The sequence below is a fragment of the Mus pahari genome, chromosome 3 (genome assembly GCF_900095145.1).
Source record: "Mus pahari chromosome 3, PAHARI_EIJ_v1.1, whole genome shotgun sequence".
Lineage (NCBI taxonomy): Eukaryota > Metazoa > Chordata > Mammalia > Rodentia > Muridae > Mus > Mus pahari.
Window position 1 is genome coordinate 81,975,117 of NC_034592.1, and position 22,617 is coordinate 81,997,733.

The following is a 22,617-nucleotide window of genomic DNA, read 5'->3' on the forward strand; positions in this document are numbered from 1 at the left end:
GAGGAGAGGAGTTGAGAGAAAGACAAAGAGAAAGATGTACAGAGAGAGAGAGAGAGAGAGAGAGAGAGAGAGAGAGAGAGAGAGGAGAGAGAGGATCAAATTATGCATATTCTGTATTATAAATACTCAGTACAGAGAGGTTCCCTTCTCTGCCTTTCTGTTGCATCCACTGAACACTGATGGCTCTTCCCTTAGCCAATCAATAGCAACATATCAGTAAATACCAATTATATTTTACTCAGTTAACAAGACTGAGATGAATATCCACAAACTGTATAACATTTTAGCTACATAGTAACTCTGTAACCATTTGTGATAAAATATTGTTCTGTTCAGCTTTGTATTGAAATCTAAAATGCTCTTATTGAGTCCAAAATTATTTCTTCTTTGTTTTGGTCACTATCCTATTACTGTGAAGAGACACCATGACATCAGCATCTCTTATAAATTAAAGCATATAATTGGAGCTTGCTTACAGTTTCCAAGGTTTAGTCTATTATCATCAGAGCAGGAGAGCATGGTAGCAGAGAGGCTCACATGGAACTGGAGAGGTAGCTGAGAATTCCACATCTGGATCCTTGGAAGGCAGGAAGAGGGATGCTGGACCTGGCCTGGGCTTATGAAGCCTCACATCTGAAGCACACTCAAGTGCCACACTTCCAGTAACAAGGCCACACCTACTCCAAAATCTCATGTCTTCCAATCCCTTCCAAGTAGTGCCACTAGTTGATGACTAAGCTTTAAAATATATGAGCCAAAGGGATCATTCATATTACAATCACCACACTCTCTCAAATAAAAGTTTACCTGAAAACATTAAAAATTACAGTATTATATTTAGTCAATGTCGTATACAGCTTTGCACAGTACACTTGCCAAAGAGTGGAGACAGGCAAATGTCTGTTCCACTTGCTTCCAATCCACATGACTATATTTTTTCTCATCATTCGCATTTTCACAAGAAAACAATGGGTTAGAAAATTGCCAGGAATTTATCATGTTTTCTTCACCCAAAAATGAATTTAAATGTTGAAAAGCAAAGGGAATTCTGAGGACAATAATATGCACCTTGATCTTTAATGTTAACAACTTTTAAAGTATTTCTTGAACTATGAATCAGTCCTTAGTAAGAACATGTCAATATTGATCCATGCTGTATGTACACTGTTTAATCTTTTATTTAAGAGTACAGTGCATGAACTATGCAACTTCTCATAGAATTACTTTGGTGACAGAACCATAATTACTTAAGCATTGTATGTTCTGTTGTTTCTCACTTTCTATCTTGTACTGCTGCTGGTTTGGAGCAGTGAGGCATTGTCTCCTTCAAGTAACTTCTTAGAAACAGAATTACTAATTCAATGGATATACCTATTTTAGATGTTTTAACAGGTATTTCTAAGCTGCCTTCAAGAGAGATAACCAATTTTCCTCTGCCTCACTCTGAATTTATCAATGATATTTTTAAAGCTTAGTTCCTTTGATAGAACAAAAACCTTTATTTCTTATTTCAATTTAAGATCTCCAATTTTTAGGACTCACAGTGATTATTTGTGTTGACGCTTTTGTACCTTATAGTAACACTTGAACAATGCTAATTACATCAAATACACACTTTGACAATATTTTCACATTTATTATTCCCTAAAAATCCTTAGCAGCCATGGAAGATAAACACTGGAGCCAGTTATTGTTAAAGCATGTCACAATGCATAACAATTAGTATTCACAAATATTCTTCCAGTGTCACATTTAAAGTGGATTTCTTCATTACTTCAGTAGTGCCTTGCCTTCTCACAGTTGATATATTGAAAGCAGGGATTTATTCCTTAAGACTAATCCTTTTTCAATAAAACTGAAAAGACATTATTTCATTATAACCAGATGAGGACATAAACCAGTTGCTGACAATGCAGTTTATTTTCAGACTAAGCTTTCTGGCCAGACTTCCATAATTTCAATTTACGTAGCATTTTGTAGTGTGGTATTAAAAATGCTTATGCCCTTTAAATCTCAGCATTATTCTTGTGAAGACTTCAGTACACCTGTTTTTCTTGTAGCATATTATTACTGTAATACTAACACATTCTCCTTTTAAAAATATGATGAAGTTATGGTCATTCATAAAATCAAACAGCTAACCATTTTCCTTTTCCTTGTCTTCAGCTGCCTCTCCAAACAAACCTTTCCTTGGCAGTATGGTGTTAGTAATTTAGTACTTTATAATTATATATTTATAATTTAAAAACCATGTTATACTTAATACTTTGTAAAAATATTTTGATGAATTACATTCTTGTAACATTCCTTGTGGCCTGAGAGAATATTTCGCAGGAAAGTTATAATGCAGTGAAATAGGTGTTTTAATGATGACCCTGATGTATTTCATCGCTACAATTCCTCCCAACCAATCAATGCTCTTTGATATCACATGTCTCCTTTTCAATAAGTTAAATAGAAATATTTTCTTAAAAGAGGTAAACAATTATAATGCTGATACTTACCAACATTGCTTTTGATTTTTTTCTAGCTCATCTGTCCATAGGTGATCATCATGTCTATCCCTCTCTTATCTTTTAATTTTTTCCTTTTATTTATAATTAATTTTTAATCACATAATATATCCTCATTATAGTTATCCTGCATTTATCCCTCCTAATATTTTCCCACCTCCCCTTCTCTCCAGATCCTCTCCCTTTCTGTATCTTTTGAAAACAGGCTTTAAACGGATAATAATATAATATGATATAATATCTATTGTATCATAAATATAATACAATATCAAAGATAAGATAAGACAGGAACTAACGCATTGGATTTGGACAAAACAAGCAGAAAGAAAAGAGCTCAAGAGAAAGCACAAGAAGTAGAGATCCACATGTTTCTACACCCAGGAGACCCACAGATACTCAGAGCTGGATGGCTCCTGGTGAACACTCACACAGCTGGGAAGAGTACTCCCTCAGTCTCTGTGAGCTGATGTGAGCTTTGCTCATATTAATTTAGAGGACCTTCTTTTCCAAAGGTCCTCTATCCGGTTTGGCTCTTACACTCCCTGTTTCTGGAAGGTTTCCTAAACCCTGAATATGGGAATTTGATACCATTCTTACTCTTACCACCATTTAATATGTTCATCTTAATATTTATGCATCTGTACAATTTAAAAACTCTCTATTTATTTGTCCTTAAATAAGGAGGTATACTTCTTTGTATGTTTTTAAAATTAGATTTTATATTTAATCGATTTGTTTTTCATAAATGTCTCCTTGTTTCCTATTGGAGTTTCTTTCTGAATTTGCAAACTTGTTGAGTATTCATGAAAGTTAGACAAAGTTCAATGATGTGTTGTACATGTGTCTCAGTCATTACTGTATTTAAAGTGTGTAAATAGTTCTTGATGTGGAGAAGTTTTAAAAATATAGACTTGCAGAGCATTATTTTCTGACAAACCTGTGGGAGAAGCCCCTAAATTCAAGAGTATTATGTTTTGCTCTCAATCATTGTGTACATGTGAATACAAGGAGATCAAATGGCAAATTGTGGGAGTTCTCTCCTTTTACTCTGTGGGTTCAAGAGACAGAATTCAAGTATAGGGCTTGGCAAAAATCATTTTTATTTGTTGACTCATCTCATTGGGCCAGTTTTATTCATGTAGTGTTTGTCATTTTTTTTAATCTTTAAATTTAATTTTAAGTATAACTTGTCAAGAAAAATACTATGAAAGCACAGTTTGGTAGATCTACCAATTATATTTACAAATGTGCGCATATCTCAGCAAATTTATACCTTCTTTTTCTAGTATTATTCATTTAACCATAAATAACTTTAAATTTTCATTTGTTAAAATGATACCTTATTATATATTATTTTTACAGAATGTGTCTATGGTAAGAATCTTTAAGGTTTTTTTTATCCATTTGTAAATTCTGTGCTTATCTTCCTAGTTATTGTAGTACCTCAATTAATAATTGTTACTCTTACATTTTATACCCAGATGAAAAAAATTAATTCAACTTCCTCTCAATATTCATGGCTACTCTCATGTTAATTTTTATACAAAGAATAATGCTTTGTTTTAAAAATGAAAAAGACAGCATTTAAATTAACATATTTTAAATTAAATCTTGAGGTGACAGAGGAAGAATGCAATCCTGTTTCCTTTGGCCACATGCCCATTGGCTGAGGACAGGGATAAATAGTTTAGATTTTCAACAACTTGCTTTTGCTAATTGTTTACCATTTTACTCATTTGTAGCTCTTTTTCATTGATCAGAAGTAATGGTCCTGCAATGAATAAGCTAATTCAGTTTACTGGAATTCTGTGAAGGAAGTTGAAAGTCAGAATTTCATTTGGTAACTTTAAGCCTTGCATGTGTCAAGCTGCACAGCTGCTATAGTTGAGATTCTCAAAGAAAAAAATAAAGCCTAATATGTATTTAATTTTTATTTATCTTAAAATTCAGAGCCATATAACATAGTGCTCACCATTCCATCTCATATTTGGGAGTTTAATTCATATGAATTCACTGAAGTAATTTGTATTATTAATCTTGGCATTTATCTTAAAATTGTAGCCTCTAAGTGCGAGCAAAATCCTGAAAAACTAAGGAAAGGAATGCTACTTGCAATAAAGAGAACATTGCAACTTTATGTACCCATTAAAGCCTATAACTTTAAAGGAAGACTAATTTGAAATTTATAATAACATATGAGAAATGTTTTGCAGGACATAGAGTCTCAATCCTGCAACATCAGCTCTTGGAGACCTGAGACAGGAGGTTAAGAAGTTTAAGGACAGCTAGCATTAGAGAGTTGACGAATCTGTTTCAACAGATAAATGTTGATAATGAAGAAGGAAAAGGAAAGGAAGGGGAAGAAGACAGAGAGAAGGAAGAAGTGGAACAGAAAAAATAATGAGTTTCCAGAAAATCTCCAAAATAAGAAATTTGAAATTCAATGTCCCAAATTCAGAAGGCAGATTTGAGGTGCATGCTTTTATACATGAACTACTCTACCAAGAATTACATATGCCATGCCAGATTGGTACATTATCTTATTTATTTTCCTCATAAAGATTCAGGAATCACAAGTGACCATTTGTGGCCTTCATGGCCAGCCCAGTTGATTTCCTGCTTGTTAAATTCTCCATGTAGCCTGGCTGGATCTAGTAGAATATAACCAGTGGTTAGGACGTAGAGGGAGAGCTAAGACGCAGAAAGAGAAACAAGCACCTGCTCCTCTAGGCCCTACAACAGACTTCTGAGCTCAATGCTAGTTTCCATGAAAAAAAAAAAAAATAGACAGTGACAATTATACAAATTCAAGTGTAAGGTTTTGATTAACACATCATAGAAAGCAAGTATATATCACTTGAAGTTACTCTAAGTTTGTTGTTATTTAAGACAGATCAAGCAGATTCCTGAATCTTGCCTAGAATTGTGCAAGAAAAACGACATTTTACAGACTTTAAACAAAAAGTAAGAATATGAGTGATGAAAAGCATTCTACTCAGGTACATAAGAGGTTAGTGAATTTTAAAAGTGTCCAAATTCTAATTTTAGGTCTTTGATTCAGCACCAGTGTGTTCTGTACACAAATTAACAGAACTCTCTTATACTCAGGAAGTTATCTTTGTCTCCACATTTATCTGTTCAGTGTTAAGGTGGCCTTAAATCCCACTTTTCCTCAAGTACATTTTAAATACAAAGCTATTGGGTTAAGTTGGATATTATACACATTACTGAAGTATAAAAGACCCTTGGATTGATGACTTTCAACTTCAAAATAAAATATAAAAAGAGAAATAAGTGAAAAAAATAATAGTTAGAAACTGGTGAACAAGAATGAGCTTGATTAAAATGTATTGTAAATGACACTTCTGGGAAAAGATAAAAAGAAATCTTATATTATTATAGATTAATACCTATAATCTCTTGATGGGGGATATCTGAATCCCCTGGATTCTGTGTTCAAAGAAAGATCATCATTGGTACATTCTGCCTACCCAACCTGTGTCTAAAGAATCTGAGGAAAGATAATAATGACTTTCTCAGCAGCTGTAATTTTAATGCTGCCATCAATATTACCATTCACTCCCAATTTAACACATTATCTCCATTTTGTTATCAATAATATACCTAATTTCTAAAAATGTCTTCATGTTTCTAAAGGTATTATTTTACTTAAATATTAATGTACCTATTAATTGTTAGCCATTTATTGAATACCAGTTGAAAGTGTGTAGGATTTTGTATCTTACCAAAATACTAAAACAGTAAAAAAATAAAATTGGGTCAGTTAAGGGAGATATGCAAACATGACAATACTCTGGAGGTTTTCACACTTGAAATGACCAAAAATAATAGATTGTTTTCACTCATCTTCATTAGTATGTATGTAGACAAGAACTGGATTAATGATGACAGTTTCCATTAAGAGGAAGATTTAAGCACTGTGCATGTCTTTCTTCTTATTCCTGATAAGCATCAGAATTATAGCCTAAACGTATGTCTGAGATTAAGGTTTATAGGAAGTCAATCCAAATATGTCATACTATGGGATGGTGCAGAAACACTTGCATACCCCTCTAAGAGTTCCAAACTGATATCAAGAAGAAAAGGAAATGTGGCCATTAAAGAAAATTTGTAACTGTTCCAATGAAATATAACCTATTAAGTCTATTTACCTATAATACTTCATTCAAGAGGACAGAAACAAAAAGTATTTAATTGTAAATGAATATGTAATATAATGTGATTTCTTCATGCACAGATTGGACACATTATTTAAAAAGGGTGTGCTGCTAGCTCTGTAGGTAGATGATTAAGGAACTAAACATGGCATTGCCTTTTGTGCTACAGAGTCTCTAGGTAAATAAGAGCATCATATAGCAAGAGACCAGTGACATAGGTGAGGATGTGTCTTCTGAGCTTTCAACTTCTAAACAACTCCTAAGGTTAAATCACAAGACCTCCAAATTGCTGACCATATCAAGGCTAATCAACTTCCAAAGGTCTTTCATCTTAGCAAGTAGTTAGATTAAATGTTTTCAGAAAGATGATAGAATGTCAATGCCATGTCTTAGAGAACAAATGTAATTGCTCTCCAAACAATAGCAGTAGTAGATTAGTGAACCAAACAAGAGACAAATCTCAATCTTAGAAGTGTAAGTCATGCGCAGGAGTATAAATGAAATAAGGTTCAAATGGAATGAAAGATCAAAGTTTGATATTAGATTTTATTAGGATTTTTAATTCCTAAGAATGAAAAAATTAATAAAATAAAATGCTCTGGATTTCACAATAGCTACTTCAGACTTCTCAAAAATTTGTTATCCAATGATTTTAAGAAGGTCAATGTCTATAAAAGGATAAAGACTGTATATAAGTCACTAAAATACAGTTCATTTTTTAAACACATTGACCTTGCACTGTATGCTAGGCATAATTCCAGGTGCTGGGTATATGGCCACAAACAGCATGTTGAATATCTTTATATAGGTTTAAGGAAAACTTATAAATTAAAGAAGCAATGAGTTCTGTCCTAGAGTTTGTAGGCAGTGTATATGGAAGAAATTTTTTCTGTACCTTGATAAAACTAGAAGTTATCCAGGTTAAGAAATACTAAGCAACAGAAACACTATGTGCAGAGGGAGAAATGAAGGAGGAGGGGACTGAAACATCAAAGTGGTGGTGCAGTGGGAATCGACATGATGTCTTGGGAAATGAAGACATACTAAGTCATCTGATCTAAATTTATACGTAAATGTTATGTTAGCTAAAGAACAGCTCATGATTTTATTATCCTATGTGTGTACATTTCTACACCTCTCAGGTTCCTCTTGAGTATACAAGTTTATGAAAAAAACATATTTTACCTGGTATTAGGCCCCTGCCTCCTGAATTATTAGGTCATAGCTGTCATACCCTCTAATGTGTCTGAATGTGTCAAAGTGGTAGTGGTGTTCTGCTGGCTTTAGTCATCACACTAATGAATCAGTGAGAGTAAGTGAGTACAGCAATATGGGAGCCTAATGGAAGACTATTTTTCATCAGGTATGTCCGGGTTTCTTTCCTAAATGGGAATTAATTACAAATAATTTTGATTAGGAAATCCTTATGCAAGCAGAAAAAAATAAAGTAATGAAAGATTCCACAGGCAATATATACCCTGTTGTCATAAATCAGAGTTAAAGGATTTTAAGATACATGCATGCATAGAAATAATCATACAATTTTTAATGAACATGTCATATTTTACATCTGAGATAAAGGGATACATAATCTAGATGCTTTATCTAGTCAGCTGTTGGTTTTGATTTTTTTCAAAATCTACTTTAATATGGGTTCTAAACCACTTGAATCTCCCTTTTAGTCCACCACCCACCAGAGACATTGAAAAAGAAAACTTAACAGGGTAAAGGAGAATGTGGACCTGTTTAGACAAATCAGCAGCAGTTGCTCAATCCACTAGCAAACACCATTCATGAATCAGCAACTGCAGTTTGATCCAGAAGAAACCTCCGGGCTCTGACAATTGGTCTGAGTCCACAGAATTGGCAAGATGCTGCAGCAATATCATCAAGTACTTTGGTGAGTTTCTCTCTACAAAGTCACAACAAACAATGATCAGCAAAGAAGAAAAGATGAACCAATGAGTCAGCATTGTCAGCTAAAATCAGCATCAGCAAAACCCAAAGAAGACCATCAGAGAGAGACAAGATGAATCAACACCACAGTACTTTCCATTGGTCCAACGTCTGTAGGGTTATACTTATACTCTTTCCAAACATCAAGTGTCCTCTAAAGCTTCTGCCACAGAAAGACACTACATGCCCTTTAAGCAGGTAACTTCCAGAACAAAGCTGCATCTGTTTTCAGCAAAACATCCTCCAACATTTCTGCTTCAACAAAACATCCTCTCATAGACAGTCTCCTGAGAAAACACATGACCCAATTGAAGGAAGGAGACATTTCTACTTCAGTCTCATTTTCTTTTTAACTATAACTGTATTTTTATTAAATATTCTATTTATTTACATTTCAAATGCTATCCACTTTCCTGGTTTTCCTGATAGAAACCCCCTATCCCAATCCCTCTTTCCCTGCTTCTGTGAGGGTACTCCCACATCCACCCACCCACTCCTGACTCCCCACCCTGATCTAGATGCCGTGTGGTATAGATGTCTAATCCTGCTTAAGATACAAATGAGTTAGGTATATTGACAAAGACACCAAATAAATCATTCAACAGTACTCCAAGTTCTCAAATATATAACATTATTCACTTAGTATTTTTGTACTTTTTTGCTGTTACAATTCTGAGAGCAGGAATCTCATATTGGAAAAGCTCTGATTGCTCCAGAAGGCAATCAGGAGCCCACAATGAAACCGACACAACTTCTTCTCAGGTTCTTGTCTGTTGCCTCTGATATATACCTCACCAAGCAAACTAATTTTCTCTCATGAAAATTTGTCATGAATCTGTTCTTTATCTGGTCTATTCTTAAAACTTTCAGTGGACAGTGATATAAACTTTCAATATGTCTAAGATTTTAAGATTTTCATCAACTGTGTTAGCATTATTACCATCAGAATCAGCTCATTTATCTCCATCATTATCATCATTTTGTTGATAGATACTGAGGACACATTTTGTGGATTTTTTTTTTTTTTATGTCAATAGGAGAGATGATGAGAACATAGATGACTCAACAAGTAGGACTTTGGTCTGTCGCTTGTTTGTTGAAGGAATTCACAGATGTGCAGAATTTGTTATTTTCAACAAGCACCTAGAGAATCATCACTTTAGAGGTCACATGTGGCTTTGTTCTTCATTTGACGCCTGCCACACTGAATTTTCTGTGATGCGGATGCATTTTTTTTTTCTGCTGTCAGTCTGGGGATACTTTCACAACTTTGTTTTTCTAGTAGCCATATGGAGCTTGTACATGCCCAGTCTCAAGGTCTGACAGAGCATTCCACTGGATGGTAGAAGCAGGACGTGCTGTTCACCTAAGTGCTGTCAGTTTGGGCATCAACATGTAGAGTTTCTGCCAAGGCTTACATACCATTTTCTTCACTCCAGTAAGGAAGTTCCTCTGCCAAGGCCACTTAGAATAGCACTTTCACTTATGCCTTGTACTTCTTAACTCTTTGGAAGCAGGCAAAAATTTCACCATCTTCCATTATAATGAGTATATCATAACAAATAGTATAGATATCTACTGAAAATGGAAAGATCTACTGAAAACATGTGCAGACAAGAAGAGGAACAAAAAATTTCCCATTATCACAAACTACTGGTAGTTGTTTCATCATGTGTTTTGTGATAGGTAGCTTTATGTGTAATAGCTGGGTCAGTTAAAAGTCAGTTTTCTTGTAAATCTTAGTGTTATCAAGGTATTAACACACATATTTGTGCACATGCACACACACATATACACACAGAGGAATAATATCATTATATGAATCTCTTATTTTATTACTTACAACCATGAGCATTTAATTAAAGTATGGATTCAGCATCATTTTTAACATTATTGTCATTTCTGGAGCACCTGTTCAATGCACATTTTTTTAAAATTTATTCTGAATCAGTTTTAAACACAATAAGGCTAAGTGGTTATTATCCCCATTTTACTAATGAGAATACAAGAACCAAATAACTTGATTTACTTTTGTGGCCATAAATATTTTCATTTTAATAAATATATTTTGTTTCAATATTGAATTAAAAACTGTAGAATTAACTTTTTAAAATAAACAAAACAATGTGATCAAAAAGTCAACTGACAATTTATTTTTACTATATTTCTATCATCCCTTGGCAATGGTGCAGTTTAGAAGTATGGCAAAATTATTTTTAATTTGTACGCTGCATTTGGAAGGTGTCCAAGAATTCTTCTGTTCAATTCTATTATAGTGTAAGTTCAAGTTGTGTTAGAAAGAGGTTAACTCTCCTGACAGATTCCACATCTTATTTAAGTAGCAACTGTAGAAGCAGAAGTCAGTCATTCTGATTCATTGCACAAAGCAGAAGTGCAAAAACACCTTGACCTTCAACTCTGTGCTGAGTAATTCTACAAGTCTTAGAATTGCTAAAGCAGTAGATGAATTTTTCTCTGTGTTGTTATTTTAAATAAATTATATGCTATGATAAGTTTATATAAAATATCTCATATTATACCAAATATATAATACTATATGACCTGCAACATTAAATTTATTTTGTTGCTACTTTATAACTATAATTTTGCTACTTTTTAAATTGTAATATAAATTCCAGAAATTAAGGATATTTGATATTTGAACCTCAAAGTGATCTCAATTTACAGGTTGAGTAACACTGTCATAAAGTAAGAGTTAAATTATAAAGGAATTTTAGAGATATGAACGGACACACATTTATTATCCAAACACTTTGAGTAGAACAGGGTCCAAATATCAAATATTTATTTTGGTGATCTCAAGAGCTAAGAGCATGAAACCATTTCAAATAGTATCTGTAGAAAAATATCTTCTCTACTGCATGTGTGCATCACCTGTCATTTGAAAAGCCTGTGACCTATGGATTAGGCATGTAATGGGAGGTGGTATGACCTGAAGATGAAAGAATTCTGTGATAGTTCCAGGTGCAGGAGATCAACCCAGAAAGATGTGACGACATGGAGAAATGGTACCAGAACATAGGTATCCAGCCACATGACAGAATGTAGGTTAGTATAAATAGGATATCTTAAGTTTTGTTTCTAGACAGAATAGAGCCTACCTATATGACCAAAGTATTTATAAATATATTTTGAGTTTGAGTCTTATTTCTGGAAGCTTTGGGCTGAGAGAAATAACTAGACTCTAACTTGTACAAAATGGCACTCCATGTTGGGGACTGTATATAAATGAATTATTCTTAATATAAATAACAACAGTGAATTAAGCTGGTGGAGGTATTTCTTTAAGTTATTCTCCAGTAATCACACAGATAAACCAATGTTTATTTAAAACTTCCCCTCAGTAGCTAAGCAATTAAATGACCAATCGATACTTTCCATGCTAATCTGGTTACCTCCCAGATCCAGCCCATGATACTTATATATTTTCAATGACCTGGCTCTTTGGGCCCCTTCTTCAGGGCTCCAATTTCTCCACCCTGTCACTGATCTGAGTCTCTCTCTCCCCCTCCCTTCTTCCTCTGGTTGGCAGACTCCTACCTGATACTCTATTCTGCCCAGACATTGGCTAATCAGAATTTATTGATAAGGATGGGAATAAATGGTGAGAATAGTTTACACAAACTTGAGACAAGAGATTCTTGGTATAAGGATTGCAATGCTATGTCCAGATTGAGTCACACACTATGAGGGCAGAAAAATTGGCATTTGACTGACACAAAGGTAAACCTCACACAGTGTACAAAAACATGATGCCTACAAGGATCTATGCCTATGATTCCCCTATACCTGTCTTTTGACATAGAAAATTCCATGTGGTATAGATATATATTCAAGGGATACAAATCAGGAATTTAACCTTCACAAAGTCAATGGTACAATTTCACTGAAACTTTTGTTGTTATAAACTTTGTTTTTAGGTTATATAGTGTTCAAAGGTCTCTTCACCCACAATTTAGTCTTAATAGACATTCTCATCATAATTGGTAGCAAGTGCCTTTACTTACTGACACATCTTGCTATGCCTTAAGATAAGCTTACTCTTGGTTGATCCTCATCTTGAGCCAGGGAATTACTTATTTAAAGTGAACTCAAAGAATTGGACACATAAACAAACTCCCTTTGAGATTCTGGACCTATTATGACATCAATGATAGTCTTAGGAGATAGCTCAGACTGTAGAGGGTTTGACTTGCATACATGAAAATCTGAGTCTGAGCCTCATGATCTACATATTTGAAATAATAAAATAAAGGAAATGTTGTATATAGTGCTGCATGATTTTAATTACAGTACTTAAAAAATGGAGACAAATCCCCAGAGTTCATTGCACAGAGGGCCTGTTGTACTTGAAGAATTGCCTTCAATGTTGCAAGAGACCCTATCTCAATTAAATGGTAGAGAGTGTCTGTATCAGCATTTGGGTGGACAATTCTCTAGTGTAAATTCTCTAAAAGGAAATTTATTAGAATGACTTATAGAATGTCATCCAGCTTATTCAGTGGTTGGTTATGATTAGAAGGTCCAAGAATAAAGACGCTATTTAGTTCATGTCTGTGGAGGTCTCAGGTTTTCTGCAGAATACTACAGATTCCAGGAGATGTCTACTCTAATGTCAGTGAAGAATAAACTTGCTAAAGGAAACTGGCAAAGAGAACGTGTTTCCTTCTCTATGTCATTATATAGGCTTCTAGCAAAAGGCATGGTACAGCTTAGAGATGTATTTTTCCAGATCAAAAGATTTGGATGATAGGTGTGTCTTCCTACCCCAGTGAATTAGGTTTGAACTAGATCTATCTGCTTCAAATTAATCAAAATTCCTCTTTCACTTGCCTCTTAATTTTTGGTTTTAATTATTCCAGATACACTTATATTCAAAAATAAGAGTAGTCAATGCAACATCTGATGCGTTATACAGTAAGTTGGTCTATGATGCCTCCCAGTTCACAAGGCAAACACTATTGTACACATTTTCATGTGTACAATATCATCATATGCATACAATATATGCACACACACAAACACATACACACACACACAAACACAAATTCACAGAAGACCATACTTGCTTCATTGTGAACATGAGACGTGGATGAGGAAAAACAACAATGCAAAAAAGATTTTGCAAAATCGGTGTGCAGTCTAAAAATAATATATGTGATGATTTATAAATAAGAAGTGAGAGGTTTGTTAATTGGCTTCATTAATTATTTCAAAATAGATTCCAAAGCAGTCAGGGAGACATGGGTAGATGTTTGTGAATTTGAGGCTACTATAGTCTACAAAGGGTGTTCTAGGCCAGCCACATAGTGAGACCATGCCTCAGTGAAAGAGAAACAAATAAACATAACAAACTTTAAATTATATGCACACTTTTTACACTTTAAAATTTTTATTTTACTCATTTTATTGTGTATAATGTGTATGTGAGTATACACATACACCGGGAGATAGGCATAGAAGTCAGAGGGCAATTTTTGGGAGTTGGTTAAACTCCTTCCCACTTGAGTTCTAAGGAATGAAATCATATGCTTAGGATTGCATGGTAAATACTTTTACCTTCTGAGCCTTATTGTGGCTTAAATGTACAACTCTTTTATTTGTTAATTTTGCCTTTACAAAAGTGGAACTTCTGAATTTATTTTCAGGTCAAAGACATCTAAGGAGAAGAGAAGTTACATATATAGATATTCATGGCCCAAACTAACTCATCTATAGACTCCAAAGAGGTGAAAACAGTCATTTCCCTTCTTTTTGACACCCATGTTTATAATCATTTAAAATATACGTAATTTGCACTGCTGTGTCACATGTGTGTCAGCAGATAGCAGAGAGGAGAAAACCTGTCTGATCAGTGTTCTGGCCTATGAATATCTGAAAGATTAGTAACCTTAAAGTTGCTGTTCTTAGCTAGTCAGAGACAAAAACTAGCCTGGATGCTGGGGGGCCTAGAAAGGGAGCTAGCCTGAGATGACAGCCAGTCTGGCCAAGCAGACCCAGATGGGCTCCTAGGACACGAAGGGTGTCCTAGGAAACTACAATAACCTCACCTGGGACAAGGCTAGGAAATAGTGAGCATGAGAAAAAGGACACTCGCAGAGAGCCACTTGGGCAGACTCAGTGAGGAGCTAACCCTAGAGAACCCCATTTCTTGATATCTGGACACTGAGCTAGCCTGAGATGAACAACAGCTCATCAACAAGAAACCTTTGGGGCAGGGAGTCAGACTAAGCTTGAGATGATCCCTGCCAGGCACCAGAGCATAACAGTCCTGAGACCATGCCTGAAATAACTAGAGACACTGGATGTCATTAAGAGGAGCAAATAAGTGGTGGAAAATTGGAGGAGAAAGAGAAACAGAAGGATGTGGGCACAATGACCAGAGGCAGAACTGGAGACTCGAGGGTAGTAAGCAGTCCATTGTGAGTAGCCAGTGATACCACCAGGCATCAGGGAAAGGTTCTGGCTTGTGCCGCCACTGGGGCCACATCTGGATCCTTGGCCCTGTAGCAGCAGAGAGCTATCTCTGCTCTTGGATGCCACCTGGCTGTCAAGTTGTAGTACTCCTGAACCCCTCACATGGGAGATACAAGTGAGCTGTCCTCAAGAATGGGAAAATGGGAACTGGCACTACTACTCATCGCCCTATGGTGGGGTAGGCAAGGAAGAGATACCCTCTTCCCCCTATACCCTCATCACCTGCTGCAGGTAGGAGACCTGACCCTAGGGTCCTGAGAGCAGGAGAGCTGATCCTGCCTTTCACCAGCTGCAACAGTCAGGAGAGCAGGACTTTACCTGGTCAGCACAATAGAGCTGAGCCTGGTGGTGGTGTCAGGGGCACTGGCCACCTGGCCACAAGAGCACAGGCGGAGAATAGCTGGCCCTTCCACTTGTCTGCCCTGTGTGACATGGAGGAAGGAGGAAGGGCCCCTTCTTGGCCCTTGCACCTATGGAAGGCAGAAAAGCTGGCCGCAACAGGGTCGAGAGAGGAGATCTGGCCCTTTACCTTACCTAGGAAGCACGGCATAGCTGACCCTCTATTGCAGTGGTTGTAGGTGAGTTGGCTGTGAGAGTTGACTGTGAGAGCAATGAGAGTAAGAGAGCCAGCATGCAGACCACCTTAGATAATTCTCAGGTTTGGATCCAGGTCGTTTAATTAGCCCACCTTAATATCTATCCCATCAATGAACTGCTGGAGTGAATGAAGGAACAGGTCTTAATAGATCAAAAACTTCAGGATCTCTACAACACCGGGCAGCAACAGGATATCCAAGAAGGGTCCCAGTATTGATAGAGTAGCAAAAGCTGGAAGCCTGGTACCAGACCAATGAGTAACTTCAATGAACATTTGCAAGAAAAGAAGGGAAGACTGTGGGTCATACTGTGGGTCACACTACAGCTTCCACAAAAAGAGATTTTTTTCCTCTGTTGATGGAGAGATTGCAAGGGTTGAGGGTGGGTAAGAGGGGAGGGTGATATGAGTGGAATTCACAAAGAACCAATATCAAAAATATATACATGTTTACACTGGTAATTTTAATTCAAGTGATATGCCAATGTCTTCTTTTCCAATGAAATGTTATTTACATTAGCTAGTATTGGATTTCCTTCCTAGCAGAGAGTCTAAGAGATTTTTTTTTGTTGTTGTTGTTGTTGTTGCTGCTGTTGTTCAATTTAAACCATACACTGAGTAACATCAGGAAGATAACAAACAGGGTCACCTGGTTGTGTGTGGTCCTGTGTACAGCTGTTAGTATTGACCTGCCAACAGTCTTATTACATCTTGTTTCTTTCAAGGGTATTTCATCCACATCTTCATCGGTCTGAAGCACTCAAATATGGAAATATTCTAACATGTATTATTGTAACATGGGAAACTTCTTTTGATGCACACTATTAGTTCATTGTATGTTACCAAGTTATTTATGTGTACAGTATATATATCATCTGAGCTACTCGGCTATCCTAATAAGACAGTTATTATTTTCAGTATTATATAAATGGTGTATAGGAAGTTTATCAGTTTCTTCAAGCCCAAAAGCAAAGGTTCAAATCTATATAGTAAGTTTGCAAATAATCTGCACTTACTACTACCACCACTAAACTGCTTTTTAAAGTATTTTGCAAGACAGTGAGATGTGTAATATCTGCTCAGTAATTCTTTACTATTTTAAGGGAAAATATAGTATATCTTTCCAGAGGAGGAAGAAATTCCTACTTCATGTATTATAAATATATCCTCTTTATTGATGCATATAATTTGCCAGCTGATTATATTTATGTGGTTCAAACTTTGATTGCTTCTTTTACTTGCTTGGTTTATAACAAAGTCTGATTTATGTCACCTGTAAAATAGGGGAATTCAAAATTACCCTTGCATAAATGAGACAATTTACACGAAGCCCTCAAGGGGCTTCAGAGTATATAAATATCAACATGCATGAATTTCTTTCTTTAGATACCATTGCTATTTTGATTTGAAATGCAAGTTTCTTAAATGACCCTAAAGTGCTTCCTAAAAAAGTATATTTTGCAAATTATTTGTTCCTTTTTTATTTTCAGGACTATATATGCATTTCACATAGAATATAAAAATTATGGAGTAGAAAGACATACAAATATCAGTTTATCTGTTGCCAGAAAACAGATGCAATAGTCATTCCAAGTGATTTAGCAAGGTATAGAGCAATTCAGAAATTTTCTAGATGCCCTATAGTGGACAAAAGCAGCTTATCTATGGGGGAAGTACAGATTGATAGTTGGAACCTACAGAGAGTTGTTTATGGAGCAGGCTGCCCATCACAAGTCTTGACCTTCAGTAGCTGAAAACAAAAGTCATAATTCTTCAACAGGATAGTAAGGGAATCAATTCTCTGATTTCATCCTGCTACAGATTCTTTTTTGTGTTTGTTTGTTTTGTTTTGTTTTTTTTTTTGTTTTTTGTTTTTTGTTTTTTGAGACAGGGTTTCTCTGTATAGCCCTGGCTGTCCTGGAACTCACTTTGTAGACCAAGCTGGCCTCGAACTCAGAAATCCTCCTGCCTCTGCCTCCTGAGTGCTGGGATTAAAGGCGTGTGCCACCACGCCCAGCCCCCTGCTACAGATTCTGGAAATTCCTTTTAATGCTTTCCATTGGTACCCTAAAAGATATTAGATATCAAAAGACTCAGGTATAGGAGACATTGAATGTCAGCCCTCCAGGAAATAGAATGAGATGAACAAAACTAAAGAGTAGTTGTATGGAGGATAATAGAAAACAGTATTTAGAATAATTTTCTCTTTCTAGCTGGGAGTACCACATTCTATTTAAATGTTCTTAGAAATTTAGCTTTGATTCATGAAGATCAGATTCAGAAGTTACTAGGCTATTATCTTGTAATGCATTAGAAAATTATTCTTTTTTAAAAGATATTTATTTATTATTATATTGAAGTACACTGTAGCTGTCTTCAGATGCACCAGAAGAGGGTGTCAGATCTCATTACAGATGGTTGTGAGCCACCATGTGGTTGCTGGGATTTGAACTCAGGACCCCTGGAAGAGCAGTCGGTGCTCTTAACCACTGAGCCATCTCTCCAGCCCCAGAAAATTATTCTTATGTCACTACTTTGATTAATCAGCTGTTACTGTGTGAAGGGTTGAATGAGAATGTTCTGATTGTCTCATATATTTGAATGCTTGTTTTGCAGTTGGCGAAATTGTTTGGGAAGTATTAGGTGTTGCCATGTGGATGGAGATATGTCATGTTCAGATGGATTTTGAGGTTTCAAAAGCACATAAAGGTTCCTGCCTAAGTTCTCTCCCCCCCCCCTCTTTCACACACACACATACTTGAGAATCAGACATAAGTTCTTAACTTACTTAACTTACATAAGTTCTTACTTGCTGTCACGCTTCCTGCCATAATGGTTATGAACACTAAACTTATATAACTGTGAGCCTGACAGTTGATAGCTTTCTTTTGTATGTTGCTTTAGTCATAGTATCTCCTTACAGCAATAGAAAAGTAACTAACATATAATTTAGTACTAGGCGTGAGGTTTTATTGTACAAAGCCTGGCAATTCCAGTTTTCTTTGTTTGTTTGCTTGCTTTTGGAGAAACTTGGGAGACTGTGACTTTGGACTAGGTAGGAAGGTGGTAGAAAGCTGTAAGTGGGGATTATTCAGCTATCTTAGTAGGATCGTGAAGAACAAGTGTGATGAAAGTTCTCTGGAACTTGTTGGCCCATCTGGAGAGTTTTTGAGGAGAAGAATATTAGCAGTTGGATTAGAGACCATTCTTGTCATGTTCTAAGATTCTGCCAGAGGCTAAAATGGAGAGGGTTTTTTGTTTGTTTGTTTTGGTTTTGGCTTTTTGTTTTTGTTTGGTTTTTGTAGAGATTTGACGACCGTTTAATATTGCTTATGTCTCTTACTTATTAGTGACCACTTATATGCAGATCAATGAAAAGGACCAGATAGGGCATAAAGATACAATGTACAGTTTGATGAGAAAATGATCACACTACAATAAAGTATTAGGACCACACTTTAAACTGAAAAGAGATAGTGAGAATTGGTTTAAAGACAGTGGAGCCTTTGGAGAAAGACTCCTCTCAGCTAATCCTGCACCTTTTGAAAATATAATGCCTAAGTAATTATCTGTTCCTGAAGAGAAACAAGACAAGTTTGTACAAATTTAATGAAAGGAGGGGTCAAATTCCATCCTAAGCAAACATCAGAACTCGGCAGTGACAGAAATGTAGTTCTAGCTTTGGAGTTATATAGGATACAAGAATCAAGATATATAGGAACTTCCTCCATGTCTAAAGAAAGCCACTGAGGTCAGGAACTTCCTCCATGTCTAAAGAAAGCCACTGAGGTCAGGACTTTACCAAGGCAAACCATGTTGAGGTTTGGAGAAATCTTGTGTGAAACTGTGAAGGTAGAGTCTGGATTTCATTGGCAACCCAGTGTCAGATCTGTGGGCTGTCTGCCAAGGACAACTGTGTCAAGGTATGGCATGGGCTAAAGAAATAGAGGTGTGTGGCTGTCAGTGAAGCTTAAAGGGAAGGTCAATCTCTGGCCCTGGAGATCAGACTTGGAGATAACAGGATTTTCACTTTTCTCTGATGCATTTTACTTTCAATTTGTTTCAGTATTCCCTCATTAAGTCTCCTTCCTTCACTTTTAGAATGGCAATGTGCATTCTGTTCATTTATATGTTGGAAGCAAATAATTTGATTTTTACATTATGGGGAGCTACAACTGAAATATCTATGTGAGTTTCAGAACAGACTTAAGGCTTTGGACTTCTAACTGTGTTGAGACCATGAAAGACTATCAGGGCTTTTAAAGTTGGCCTAAATGTGTTTTGAGTTATGACGCATCTACAAACCTATGGAGACCAGGGAATGATGTATTGTAGTTAGAATGAGAATAGCCCCCCCCCCCCACATAGGCTCATATACTTGAAGCTTGCTTCAGAGTTGGTAGAATTGTTTGAGAAGGATAAAAACGTGTGGTCTTGTTAAAGTATGTCAGCGGAGATAAGTTTGAGGGTCCAAAAGTTCCTACTTTTTCCAGTTAGTGCTCCCCATCCTTGTCTCATACTTAAGAATCAGGTACAAGTTTTCTGCTATCTTGCTAGCATCCTTCCTGCTCTCATGCTACCAGGCATGAACTCTAACCCTAGGCTTTCTTTAATATGTTGTTTATACCTATGCTTCCATCAGTTTATCTCAAAATCTATATTTTAATCACTTATTTATAGAAATATACATACGAACATTTATGATTTGTCACTAGTTTCAGTAGTTAACACATTAAATAAATCTCAGGATGGTCACCAATATGCATCGATGTTTCAAGAAGTAATGAGAACAGACAACTCTTCTTCATATATATTGAACAAGAGTGAGGCCAAATTTGAATTTTCCACTAATCTTACTGTATTATTTGACGGTCTTCAGTTTGGGGTTACTGGATTATATATAGTTGTCTGTTGTGTATGTGTGTCTAATTATTTTCCCACATCTCATACTTGTCCTGCACAAAAGGCATTGCTCTGTATTTATTGGCTATCACAAAAATTAGAGAGAGAAAAATTTAATCTATCTATCTATCTATCTATCTATCTATCTATCTATCTATCATCTAAGATGATTTATTTATCTATCTAGGATGAGTTATCTCCATACATCTCCTTTAAAAGAGTAAAAGTTAGAATTTAAACTCATAATCTCCAGAAAAGCAGTCGGTACTCTTAACCACTGAGCTATCTCTCAGCAACCACATGGTGGGTGGCTCACAACCAGGCCTGGAGCAAGAGGGAGAAAAGGAAGGGGAGAAAAGAGTAAAGGTTAATTTAATTTACTGAGTGCAAGTATTCAAGAATGGTACTCAAAATCACACACAAATGTTACTACCCATTTCGTACTTGTTGCTTTTAACATTATTAGAATTTTTTTGTTTCTTTGTTTTAAGGCATCTTTTTATTTGTTGTGTAAAATTAGCTAAAGATTGCCATAACACACACACACACACACACACACACACATGCACACACACATGCACACACACACACTTTCTACGTTCTGGACATAGAAAAGTTAATGATTTAAAATAAAACTATACTTTCAAGTTGCAAATCTGATTACATAGGAAATTCAACACATAGTTAACTTGATTACATTGCTCACGTATATGCTGGTTTAATTTAAGGAGTATAAATACAAGGTATGGTCATAAGTAAAGTGAATTGTTTGACATTATCAGAAGGCATATACTTTAACACATGGTTCTCACTTGATGGTGATGTCGGAGGAGCCTTAAGACATTGAACCATTAACTTAAAAATCCAGGCAACTTCCATCACTCACAGTTTATTCTTTCTTCATTGTGTTGCTGGTTCAAGATGGAAGCTCCCAGTGTCCTGTGCCTGCCACTATGCTTGCTGCCCACTGCCTTGCTGCCCCAGCCATTATTGACTCTGCTCCTCTAAAATAATAAGGCAAAATAAAACCCTCTCTTTTCTATTTTAAAAATAAACTAACATGGTTATAAGATTTTATCTCAGCAACAGAAAGGTAACTAATCCAGATGGTATTGGGAAACAATTAAAGAGAACATGGGTTTTATGTAAACTTATACTTAGAGCCAACACCTTGGTCATAAACTTGTAAAATACTGAGCAGAAGACTGAAGTGAAGAGATTCTGAGACTTTTGACCTTCAGGATCAGTGAGATTGTGCTGTGTGTGCGCACGCGCGCGTGTATGTGTGTGTGTGTGTGTGTGTGTGTGTGTGTGTGTATTGTTTATAGCTCAAAATTTTGTTCTGATTTTTTTTATATAGCAAGAGAAACTAATGAACGTTCTCACACTTTTACATTAGAAGGTAACCTTTTGCAGTTACGAGTTTGTTTCCCATCCTCAAGGTACTCTGGATTCAGACAAGCAGTGAAGTGTCTCAAACATAATCTGTATGTCAAAACTGAAAGTGATACTATTCATGAGCTTGTTTGAGAAAACAAATCTGTTTTTAAGATTGTGTGCATTTCATAAACCAGGCTTTTGAAAAGCAATCTCTAGGAGTCATTGCATTATAAATATTTCCAGATTAAAGAATAACTCAGAGTTGAGGATTTTAAAGGAAAATGTAGAGGTTGCTCAGGAGTTACATGCTTAATTTACTCCCTTGGGTATGCAATGGGGAAAAAGCTAAAGTGTTTCCTTTACATGGAAGAAAGTAAGAGCTACTCCCTTCTCTGGCCAAGGGGCAACAGATTTGAGAATGTAAGTAACATTAGAAAAAAATGTATCTTTTCTTGCTTTAAATATTGCTTTCTTTTACAAATGCATAGTCCACCTAGTGATGTATGGCCTATAGATGCATGGGTACAAGCTCATCTATGGAAGAGAGGAGAGAGAGAGAGAGAGAGAGAGAGAGAGAGAGAGAGAGAGAGAGAGA

At 35.9% G+C, this 22,617-nt stretch overlaps 1 protein-coding gene and 1 pseudogene across 3 annotated transcripts in view; both read left to right on the forward strand.

Annotated features, from left to right (window-relative positions):
- The window catches only part of Lrrc4c (leucine rich repeat containing 4C), a 1,191,813-nt gene that overhangs the window by 796,257 nt on the left and 372,939 nt on the right, over nt 1–22,617 (forward strand). The window lies entirely within an intron of this gene.
- On the forward strand, nt 14,461–14,566 carry LOC115063751 (annotated as a pseudogene).